This window comes from Perissodus microlepis, chromosome 14 (assembly GCF_051167445.1).
Source record: "Perissodus microlepis isolate ML-2025 ecotype Zambia chromosome 14, ASM5116744v1, whole genome shotgun sequence".
NCBI lineage: Eukaryota > Metazoa > Chordata > Actinopteri > Cichliformes > Cichlidae > Perissodus > Perissodus microlepis.
The window spans coordinates 32,873,775-32,885,657 of NC_140474.1; positions in this window are offsets into that span (position 1 = coordinate 32,873,775).

An 11,883-nucleotide genomic window follows, 5' to 3' on the forward strand; every position below is an offset into this window, starting at 1 on the left:
CGCTGTGCACCAGTCGCCACAGTACAGCAATTACAGCAATGATTTATTTATTGTAGGGCCTACCTTACAATATAAAGCACCTTGAGGCGACTGTCGTTGTGACTTGGCGCTAGAGTGTATTTACTGAACCTCTGAATAAGAGTCAGTTTGTTTTGCAGGATGTTTCAAAATTTAAAAAAAAAAAACCCAACTTTACTTAACATCATATACAGATCTAATATTTGATTGCAAAAACTCAACTAAAGGTCTACTTTACATTTAGCAAGCATCACTAAGCAGTGCTTACCTTTAAATATAACTTGAAAGATTGTATTTAAAATTACCTGCAGTTTTATAAAACATTATTCTCTTTAATCCCACTATTTCCTTTAACTTATCCCTCTTCCTTGATCTTCTGTCCCAAAAATGCAGTTCCCGAAAGTTGCTATACACTTTGATCCTTAATCCACTCTAATCCTACAGCACTACAGATTGTAGAGGAAATATCTTTTTGCCGCTTTCATTTTTGTGTGTGTGTAATAATCACTGGTCACGCTATAAGAGTGTCATTGGTCACCTCCGTTAGATTGATATAAGTTTGTTGTTTAAAGACTGGTAAATAAAGGCTTCCATCTAATGTGTTAAACCCAAAGTAATGAACCCATTTTTAAAATGTAAGGAAATTACAGTAAAAGTACAAATATTTTGTCAAGGGGTGGAAGGAGCCAACACGAACACAGATCTCACCCAGAGTTTGGCCATTAGATGGACTTCTCCTCTTGGACTTCTCCTGCCCAAAAAAGGCTCTCGATCAAAACATAAACAGATCATCCGTAGTAAAGGCAAAAGAAGCTGTCCTCAAAAAAGAAAAATTCCATCTGCTACTCTGGAGGAGTTGTCACCTCTATTGTATACACTGCTGGAACACAGTAAAGCTGCAGGTTGTGGGAATGACCCATCATTTTTTTATATAGGGGGTCTAGATTTATGCCAGAAGTGCATTGCCATGCAAATAATTTGTATTTACTCAATATGTACTTACTAAGTACTACTGTTCAAAAGTTAAAAAAACAAATAAATGTTTGCCTTTTTTAAAATTAAAACCACTTTATAGAGAATCACAACAGTTACAGTGTAGAATCAATGTCATTTATAGAGACAAATGACAAAATGTTTTGAAAAAAGACTCACTATATATACAGCACAAGACTTTTAAGAGTATTTAACAAAAGCACGTTTAATTTTTCACAGGTTATACAACCACAATGGGGCACATGTTCACCAAAACGCAGCAAAGCTTCACTATCTTATCCAGAAGGGTCATCTCTTCACCCTCACATGGAAGAAGTAATATGATTGGCATGGTGGTATGTTTGAGGCAGGGATTTTGGAGTGCCCCATGTGTAGCGTTGGAACCCAGTCAGGATTTGTATCGTCAATTTCATAGGCTGGTTTGCCTGCAATAATGCCAAATAATTGTCAACTCTATAAATAGAACATAGTTCTGCAAAATCACTCACTAGGGTGTTTGTTCTAATTTGCTATGACCTCAGAGTGCATCGAAAATAAAACGAATAGACTATAAAGAGTAATATGAACTTTTTAGAACTTACCCGAATGAAAATGTCTAGAACACACCAACAGATATCTGGGGATGGTAGACAACTCGATATCAGCTTGTCTCACAGCTGCTGTACAGGATGGATGCCTTTTTTCCAGGTGGGAAAACAATGAAAAGATTGAAAGTTTATTCTCTTGCCAATCGTGCAATCTAACATTACAACCGACCACACAGCAAGTACGAACCATAGCTAATGTTATTCAATTCAATTTTATTTATATAACTATGCATATTTACTACATGAACGCATTTTCATCAAGTCATGGTTTGCAGAATGTTCTGCTACTGGAGGGGGAATGACATTCTAGCTATTAATAAATACAAAGATGCTTTTTCTCCATTTTCGTTCAGGTCTCTACTGATGAATTCTCAGACTGTACGGATTATGAAGATAAAGACTATGTCCTAGATTCATGTGGCAGTTCCTCTGACACAAGTCTCCATAGTGTGGACATGAAAATCACAGAATCTGTGGTTCCCCAAAATATGTTAAATGACATGGCATTGGAGACGGCTTCAGGACACAGTGGGAAGATCACCAACCTACAACATTTAGTTCGTCACTGAGAAGTAGCAGTCACAGTACTTCGGTAACAAGCCGCAGTTTTGATTCATCAGGGGTCACATCACCTAAAGACAGCTCCATAAAAGTCACACCTTTGCCAAACACGGAAAGACAAAGCAAGTACAACAAGAAGCAATACTGTCTATATTGTAAAAAGGCCATTGCTAAATTGGCAAGACACCTTGAATCTGCCCACGGTAATGTGCCGGAAGTTGCAAGCGCCTTCAGTTATGATAAAAGATCCCGCGAAAGAAGAGATTTGTTGCGCTCTATTAAGAAGAGGGGAAACTTTAACCATAATGCTACTGTGGCAAACTCTGGTGCTGGAGAAATGGTTGCTTGTCGAATACCCACTACTGCAACAGGATCTGAGGACTACCGTCATTGCAAATTTTGTCAAGGACTATATGCAAGAAATTGCCTTTGGAGGCATGTGAGAAGGTGCCCTCAGAGGTTTAATGAGGAAGCTCCCTCTGAGCAAAGACGGATGCATCTGCAATTACCGAAACCTGATCAAGTTCATGAAGCTGTATGAAAGATTGCTTGTGAAATGAATCAGGATGACATTTCCTTGGTAGTAACGAGTGAAAGATTCTTAGCCTTGGTGAGTCACTGTACAATGGCAGGAAACCAAATGAGAGAAGGAATGATTACATAGGCCAAAAAATGAGAGAGATCGCAAGGTTATTGATAACCGCCAGAGCTATAACACCTTTGAAGAGCACAGAAGACCTTGTTATGCCTAGTAACTTTCCCCATGTCATACAGGCAGTCAGAGCTGTTGCTGGTTATGAGCTGAAGAGCAACTCATATAAAACCCCATCCTTGGCTTTGAAATTGGGACACAGTTTGGCTAAAGTTGCAAGCATTGTGCAGTGTAAAGCCATCATTGCAAATCGCTATGATGTTGCAGAGTCAGCCAAGCAGTTTGCCACTCTGTATGAAAAAAAGTGGTCAGAGTCCATTTCAGCTGCTGCACTGGGCACACTTCAACAAGCCAAATGGAATAAACCACAGATTTTGCCATTTACACAGGATGTGTCACTGCTGCACAAGTTTCTTGCTACTAAGTCTGCAATGTACATGAAGGACCTTGAGGTAAAACCCAACAGCACAACCTTCGGAAATCTTGCTCAAGTGACTTAACAGGGTAGTGCTATTTAACAGAAAAAGGCAAGGAGAAGTTTCAAAAATGGAGCTCCAGGTTTTTACATCCCGGAATCGCACAAAGTTGAATCCTGACATTATGATCGGCCTAACTGAGTTTGAAAGGAAACTTGCAAAGCACTTTGACAGAGGTGAGATTTGTGGTAAAAGGTCAAGAATGGTACCTGTGCTTCTCACACCTGACATGAGCTGGATGACATCGCGATCAATCCTGATGGTGAATTCTTTTTTTTTTTTAAACATAGTTAGCTTTGAATATAACATTTGTGAATGTTCAGCAGATTCTAATATAAATATTTTGTCTTGACTATTTTTCCCCAACAAGATAAAGTAGTTACAAGTGATGATGATTCCAGTGGAGAAACCATCACTGACCCTCAACAACACAAAGGTATCTTGACTTGCCCAGTGTGTGATAATATCTTTAAGTTATGAGACTGGAGACAGTTAATAGGTTCCTGATAGTCATGTTAGATGGGCTTAAGGGACAGCAGTATATAAATTAGACAGAATGGTAGACACCATTCATTAATATGGTACTAAAAGATCTGGATACATTGAAGTCTGGTAAAATGCATAAATAAGCAATACAAAGGCAAATATTAAATATAAGGATTAGGGGGTCCACTTCTGTGAGATTAGGCACACAAGTTGAGAGGTAGTGCATGCAAGTAATGTGTTCCTAGGGAGATGCCTGAGTATTCATGAGTATTATTAGTAGATTATGTTCACATGTAAAATATTCATATCAAATGTAAAATTACACACTGCCCAATGCTGACTTTGCCTACAATGCAAACAAAAAAGCAAACAAACCTATTGCATGCATTAATTCTCATATTTCACTGTTACTTTTCAAAGGCTCAAGGACCAAGAATTCTGGGAACCAAAGCCACACACTTTACTCAGCTTCCCTGGACAATATGGAGGTTTCTTCTGCCTCAATCACCCTGGACAATATGGAGGGCGCTTCTGCCTCAACCACCCTGGACAGCAAAAACATCAGCAACACTGCACCAAGAAAGGGTAAAGGAACCCATATACAAAATGTTTTAAGTGAATATACTTGTTATCAATGGACATGTTTATTCTTTTCAGGCATGATACTATTAAGAGCTTTTATCATAATCCGTTTCATCTTCTTTGATTCCCAGCAGAACACAGCACTTCAAATGGTTCATCCCAAGCATCCTTAAAGGAGCATTAAGCAATATCTTTTCACTGCTAGGTGTGCTGTTGTGCACTGCCTGTAAACCAAACCAAAGTCTATGGCTGGAGATCAACACAGAGAGAGGGATTGTGACTTCATGCTGTACTCCGGATGAAATTACACCTCTAATTCTTCACATAGCCATTTTTAATTCCTTCAACCTAAGTATGATGAATTGTGCTTATTGCTCCTTTAAAGTGCCCCAGTAGACAGCAAGGTTTAAGAACATTTTGTATTCACATTATAAACTAGAATGTTTTCTCTCTTATCTTACATTCGCATTAAGATATTTTTTTTGTTTCCATTTATGACAGCTGGGAAGGCAAGGTGCAAGTGGACAAATGATGAAGTCAAGGCTGTTGAGCGGCACTTGCTTCATTTCATAACAAGCTGCAAAGTACCTGGCAAAAAGGAATGTAACTCCTGCATCCAAGCAGAGCCGGCAGCTCTGAAAGGCAGAGACTGGGTTGCCGTAAAGTATTACATTCACAACAGGATCATAACATTGAAAAGAAAGATGAATAAATAAAATTATAAAATGCAGGTTCAGGAATGCTGCATCAGTTAAAATTAACTTTATTTTCATTTTATTTTTTTAAATTTTTGACTTTATGTCTGTTGGGTTAGTAATGACTAAGTTACTCAGTCCTTTCTCCTGGTTTTTGCCATCATAAGTTCATACTCTGTTTTCAGTTTAAACAAGCAAGGGGTTACTCTCACAGTTATTTCAGTATTGCAGGTCTCTGCATTGCGTTGTTCTTACCCATAAATCTGTTTATTATGGGTGCATTTTGTAATTAAAAAATAAGAAAGGCAGATAATGTTCCATGTTTTTATTCACATAAACATTCACTGCAAAATGAATTAATGCAATACAATATTAAGACTTAAAAAGTAGACCGACCACATTTTTGAGCTATGTCTCTTTTTAAGTCTCTATACAGCTCAGATTTACTGTGTTGTATTAACACATGAATGTCTGATATTTCTGTCAGAAGTACCTGACTGGTCATTATTACTATTGTACATCTATGCCTATTATATTGTAATTTCAAAAACCTGTAACAAGAGCCAAGCTGAAAATACAGACTCTAGCCTTACCTGGTCCTTATAAGTCATGTATACTTGAAAATTATGTGTGTATCCATGGGCTTCACAATTCACCTAAACATGAAATATCAGTGTGTGACCTTATGGTACTCATAAGTCACATAAACCTGACAGTGTCCTCACAAGTAGCAGTAAATTCAGGTTTGACCAAAATGTAGCCCTAGCCAAAATCTCAACAGATGGGCGTGTTCCTGGAAGCATGGGTCAAACTTTCTGTGATTCCCATGCCTGTTGGACCTTTGGAAAGGCACGTTCCTATTTGTCACATTTTTGTCATACGTACTGATATATCACGAAGACACGTATGTATGTGTGTGTGTGTGTGTGTGAGAGAGAGAGAGAGAGAGAGAGAGAGCTGTGCATGAAGTGTGATTTTATCATGGTGGAAGCAAAACAGCAAAAGTAAGAGGGAATTCATGACGATGTTTATGTGAAGCGTAGTTTGGATCTTCTTTTGCTGCTGGTTCGGCCAATATTGTTTGGAGAGAGATAAAACTAACAGCTCTAGAATCAGCGCAAAAAGGACGTAAACACAAAGCGCGGACCCGCCGAAACATCAGAATCAGCGAGCTGTCGGCTTTCAGCCCCGAGCGTGTCCGTGCCGTCTGGTGAGAAAGGCATCTCACTGATTCTGATCTGTCGGCGGGTCCGCGCTTTGTGTTTACGTCTTTGTGCAGAATCCGTGTACCTGCTCTCATTTACTGTTTTAGCTGTTTGGTGGTTGTCGAAATTTTGTGAGGTTTAACCTGAGATTCTGGCGTTTTGGGCAAAATAAATTTATATAAAAAATCGATTCAGGATTTTAATGAATCGATATCACGTTATCCAAGCCAGAATCGATTTTAATCAATAAATCGATTATCAAAACCCACCCATACTTGAAAGCCAGAAATTCCACTACCTTTTCTTTCTGCTCCCATATCTTTTAAAGGTAATGTAGGGAGTAAAAGTTAAAATTTGTCAGACAAAAATAAATACTCATGCAAAATTATTAAAGTTTTCTGATTCTGAAAATACAGATGCCTGAAAATTAAGTACAGTAACTAAGTATTTGTACTTTGGTACTTCCTACCTCTACTCTCTGCTAAGGTATTAGGATCACAGTGGAAAGTTTAGAATTGTTACCTTGTTTTAAGGAATGAATACAATGAATAGAAGTAGATCAAAAGTGCTCAAATACAACCATTCAGACTTAATAAACAAAAAGAAAATCAGTTCAGTCCAATAAATTTTATTTGCAAAGTGCCAGTTCATAAGAAGCTGCTTCAAGGCACTTTATATTGTAAGGTAAAGAAACTACAATATTACAGAGAAACCCCAACAATCCGAGGACCCCCTATGAGCAAGCATTTGGCGACAGTGGGGAGGAAAAACTGCCTGTTAACAGGCAGAGACCTCCGGTGTGTTGGTTAATTTTGGGCGTCTATTGCGTAATCTTTGGAGAGTTGTTAAATTTAAGTTTCACACTGCTTCAATTACACAAAATGTCAGAAATGTCACAGACATACTGCATTAGTATTATTGATCTGAAATCACACAAAGAACTTAAAAGCCCAGTAGTATTTTTTACTGTAAAAAAAACCCACAGACATGTTGAGTAAATTTTTATAACTTGAAATGCAAATATAAATTGTACATTTTTTAAACATATACAACTATTTATCTAAAAATGCAGACAGTACACCTGCCGGTTTTTTTTCTTCCCCATTTTGTACAACCATTAAAAAATATTACTAAAACTAAAATGAGAGGACAATCAAGTGTGGCAGTAAGATGCCTCACAAATGATGTGTGCCAGTAAAAAACAAGTTTGTCCACCAAAAGACAGAGGAGAACAGCACAGGGATAAACCTGCAGGCCTGACAACAGAAGGTGCATCACTCCGCTGGTTTTCTACTTCTTGACAGTGTTCACATTGCAAATGTGCCTTTGTGGCATTCATTAGTGCCCTCACTGACACACAAAACAAAACGACTACACAACAGAACAACTACACAAGACAACACAACACATTAACTATACACTCCACTCTAAACGTCACAAATCTCCCACATCTAAAAGCTCTCTCACTCACCCGCTCTCTCACTCGCTCACTTTGTCTCGCTGCCGTTACTGTCACCCCTAAACTTTCCCCTCTTCCTAAACAACCAAATCCCACGTGTTGACTTTTTTTTAATTGGTCGATATGGTACATTTTTCCACCGATAGGAAAAAGGTGGCTTTTTTTCCCTTTCTTTACTGTTTTCGCGCTGTCCTTAGAAAACGCTTAAAACATACACACACAAAAATGTGACTACAGTATTTAGAAAAAAAGCATGGCTTATATATATTATCATAACTCTGGATTTACTGGCCTGTAATTAAAATTTAAAAACTTTGAAGTCCGAACTTTCAATGTGGGCTGAAATAGAGACTCAGCGTGGCTGCGTGACTGGACATGTGCATTTTTCTTTTAGCGTTAAGTCTGTTTGTTCGCCACTGCGAGAAGATTTTTTCCTGCGTTTTTGCAGCGTATTTGTGCAGCTCAATGGCAACCTTTAAGGAATTCTCCTCACGCAGGTCCTTTACCTGCTCCGTCAGACGGTCAATTTCCTGTTTTTGTCCTTCAATCGTTTGTGTCACGGTTCTGGGTCAGTTTGACCCAGTATTTTGAGTTGTCATGTTTTGGTGTGTTTTTGCATTTTGGATTCTTTTCTTATTATGATTATGAATCTGTTTCAGTTATTCTTGTTTTGGGAGTTGTTCGTAGGTTTTGTGTTCTCATGTTTTTGCAGGTTGAGTTTAGGTTCCATGTGTCATTCTCTGTCTGTCTGTCTCTCAGTGTCAGGTCTGCGTCTTGGTGTAGTGTTCTCGTTTCCTGTTTTATTGTGAAGGTCTGCGTCTCATGTGAGTGTGTTTAGTTTTACCTCTGTCTCTTCTTGTTGATTATTCCCAGCTGTGTCCACCACCTGTGTGTAATTCCCCTGTGTTTCTCTGTGTGTATTTAAGTCGTGTCCTCTGTCGTTGTAGTTGCTGGTCCGTCTGTGTATTCACCATGTTTCATCCGTGTGTTCCCTGCTGTCTACCATCGTCTGCCTCTACTCGCCCTCCTTCGTGTTCGTGTTCTGGTTTCTGCGCTGTAGTTTAGTTGTTTTCCAGTATAGTTTAGTTTGTCTTCATTTGCCATTTTCCCTTTGCCGTTTATTCAATAAACCACCTTCACACCTGCCTGCGCTTGGATCCTCCTTCATTTCTTCCACACGGCTCTTCTCACTCGCCGTGACAGTTTGTCTGTTTGTTCGCCACTGCGAGAAGATTTTTTCCTGCGTTTTTGCATCGTATTTGTGCAGTTCAATGGCAACCTTTAAGGAATTCTCCTCACGCAGGTCCTTTACCTGCTCCGTCAGACGGTCAATTTCCTGTTTTTGTCCTTCAATCGTTTGTCTTTGAATTGAACTCATTTGAATTTCAGTTTCCAGCTCTTTTATGTTTTGTTGCTGCTGAAACACACCCATATGGAAAAGCTATATATAAATCTTATAAAGTTTGTATGTGTCTTGTGTGAAACTTGTATGAAAAGCATATAAGAGTGAAAACAGATATAAGATCCCTTGAAAAATTATATAATGAAACTTGTATGTTTTGGATACTTACTAAAACAATATATGAAAGTAATGAGAAAGTGGCCACTTTCATGAGTAAATCATGTAAGCCTTATATGATTTACTCATGAAAGTGGCCACTTTCATGAGTAATCACATATAAGTTTTTACTATTTCTTTTCCATATGGGCAATTTCTTTGTAGTGTGTGAGCTCTTTGTCCACCTTTTCTTTGTCTGCCAAAATATGGACCAGCCTTTTCTTAACTATGTTGCGCTCCTCATCGACACAGGCAAGTTGTTTGGCCTTTGCCGTCTTCGCTTCTGCCTGCTTTTGTTTGATGAGCTCCAGTTGATTACCTGGTCTGAGACTTGGATAGCTCTCCTTGAATCATTTCTCGTTCACTATTCTTTTGTTCTGTCTTTTATCAGTGACTTTATGGTGTCCTTAAATTGACTGATCACGGTCTTAGCCTCAGATAACTCCTTATCCTTATCCTTATTGTTCCATGCTGAGGCCAAAACTTATCGTGCGTCATCTGTATTTTTAGTCTGTGTTCTGTTTCTTTCAGAGCATTTTCTCAGATGGAGAATCTCATTATCTTGGGATGTCATTTTCTTGAAGGAGTCCCGCTAGTGATGGGAATTCTGGCTTCTTTTAGCGAACCGGCCTTTTCGGCTCGGCTCACTAAGAAGAACCGGTTCTTTCTGCTCCCAACCGGCTCTTCAGGTTGTTTTGTTGCTTTAATTAATTTATTATCAACAACAATATAAAATTATGCACAAATGGAATTTCTAATGCAGGGCTCTAGAAGTGCGACTAATTTGGTCGCAAATGCGACCAAATTTTTCAATTGTGCAACTATTGTGCAAGCCCAACTGACTCACTGACTCATCCCTGTTGCTGTTAGCAGCAATGTATCTAGCTTATAATTAAAATTGTGGAGAAAAACACAACATCCAGTATCTTAACAAAAAAAATTCAGCTCTGAACTGGAAGAAAAAACCCTGAGTAGAAGCTCACATCAAGAAAATAGCTTCTCGGTTCACAGTAGCATCGCTCTGCTAACATGGTAACAGCACATTTGAGCTACTCACCCCCTCCCTTCCTGTGGTGAATCGTAAGCGTAAGCGAATCACTCAGGACTCGCTCACCCCCTCCCTCCTGTGCTGAATCATAGGGCAAACGAATCACTCAGGACTCACTAACCCCCTCCCTCCTGTGCTGAATCGTAAGTGTAAGCGAATCACTCAGGACTCGCTCACCCCCTCCCTGTCGCTACCCGATCCGTACCGGAAACCCGATCGGTACCCCGCATGCGCAAATCTTACGTCACTTCCTGTCTTTGCCAACATTGCGACATTCAATATATTTGAATGATACGGTTAGCGCCCAGTTAGCTCCTAGCATTTCTCAACAGCTCTGCCTCCTTTTCGACTGCCCGGGACATTTAAACAATGGATAATCTGTATACAAACAAATTCATGCTTTTCTCCTCAACAGAGAGTGTCCCCCGATTGAACAAAAGCTCCGTAAAATAATAAGAATGGCGCCTAATTACAGACTTAATAATATTGACTTAGCAATGTGTCACGTGAAGATTCATCAGCCAGATTAAGTGTTTACTGACAATTGACAGTGATAGCGGACATCATCATCCCTATTCCAACAATCCTCTCCTCACTGACAAGCATAAACACACTCGACTATCGCTAAATCAAATTTAACACACGTTTGAAATGAAGAAAATTCAGTTTATAATAGGGTTCATTCGCTCGGTCAGCAGGTGGCGGTATCCTCGTACACTGGGGAGTAAACTGCCATTAAACGAACAGAAGAAGAAGAAAACATCTGCACATGCGTGGTACGGATCGGGTACACCCGATTTGTACGGTCCGACTTTACACATGCGCAGTAAGGATCGGGAGTCCTGATCCGTAATTATGTTTTTATTTTTCGTTTTTGTCTACATTGTACTGAAATGATTCATTATTGCAAACATTTTAAGATATACTTATTATTCTTAACATCTTAACAGATACTCTGACCCGTAACTATCGTAAAATGCTTCGACCGGAAGTAGAAGCCTTTCGCACATGCGTGGTACCGATCGGGTTTCCGGTACAGATCGGGTAGTGACACTCCCTCCTGGCTCACAGCTTCTTCTTCTTCTTGGTTGGCAACCAATGTTAAGGCGCATTACCGCCCCCTGGCTCACATTTCAGTGGACATTTAGATGAGAAAATATATATTTAACACATTTAAGGAAAATACTAATAAAATAAAAATAAACAAAATAAATGTTTATTAAGCAATTTTGATAGGAAATTGCTTAATTTTAGAAATGTTTTTGCTCTTTTTTGCTCTATAAAATAGTTGGGTTTTTTTTAGAATCACTCATCTTAGCAGTAGGATTTACATGAAAAGAGAAACAAATTAAGTTTGAGTGGAAACATTTTTTCCACTCTCTGGTCAACTGACTCAGTGAATCAAATGACCCGATTCACTTTGGTGAGTGACTCATTAAAACTCGATTCAGTAAAAAGAATCAAATTTACCATCACTACGTCTAACTTTTGTGCCGCACCGGTGCAACTGTGGTAAAAAGTTAGTCTAGAGCCCTGTAATGTAAAAAAAAACCTGGGGTTTTT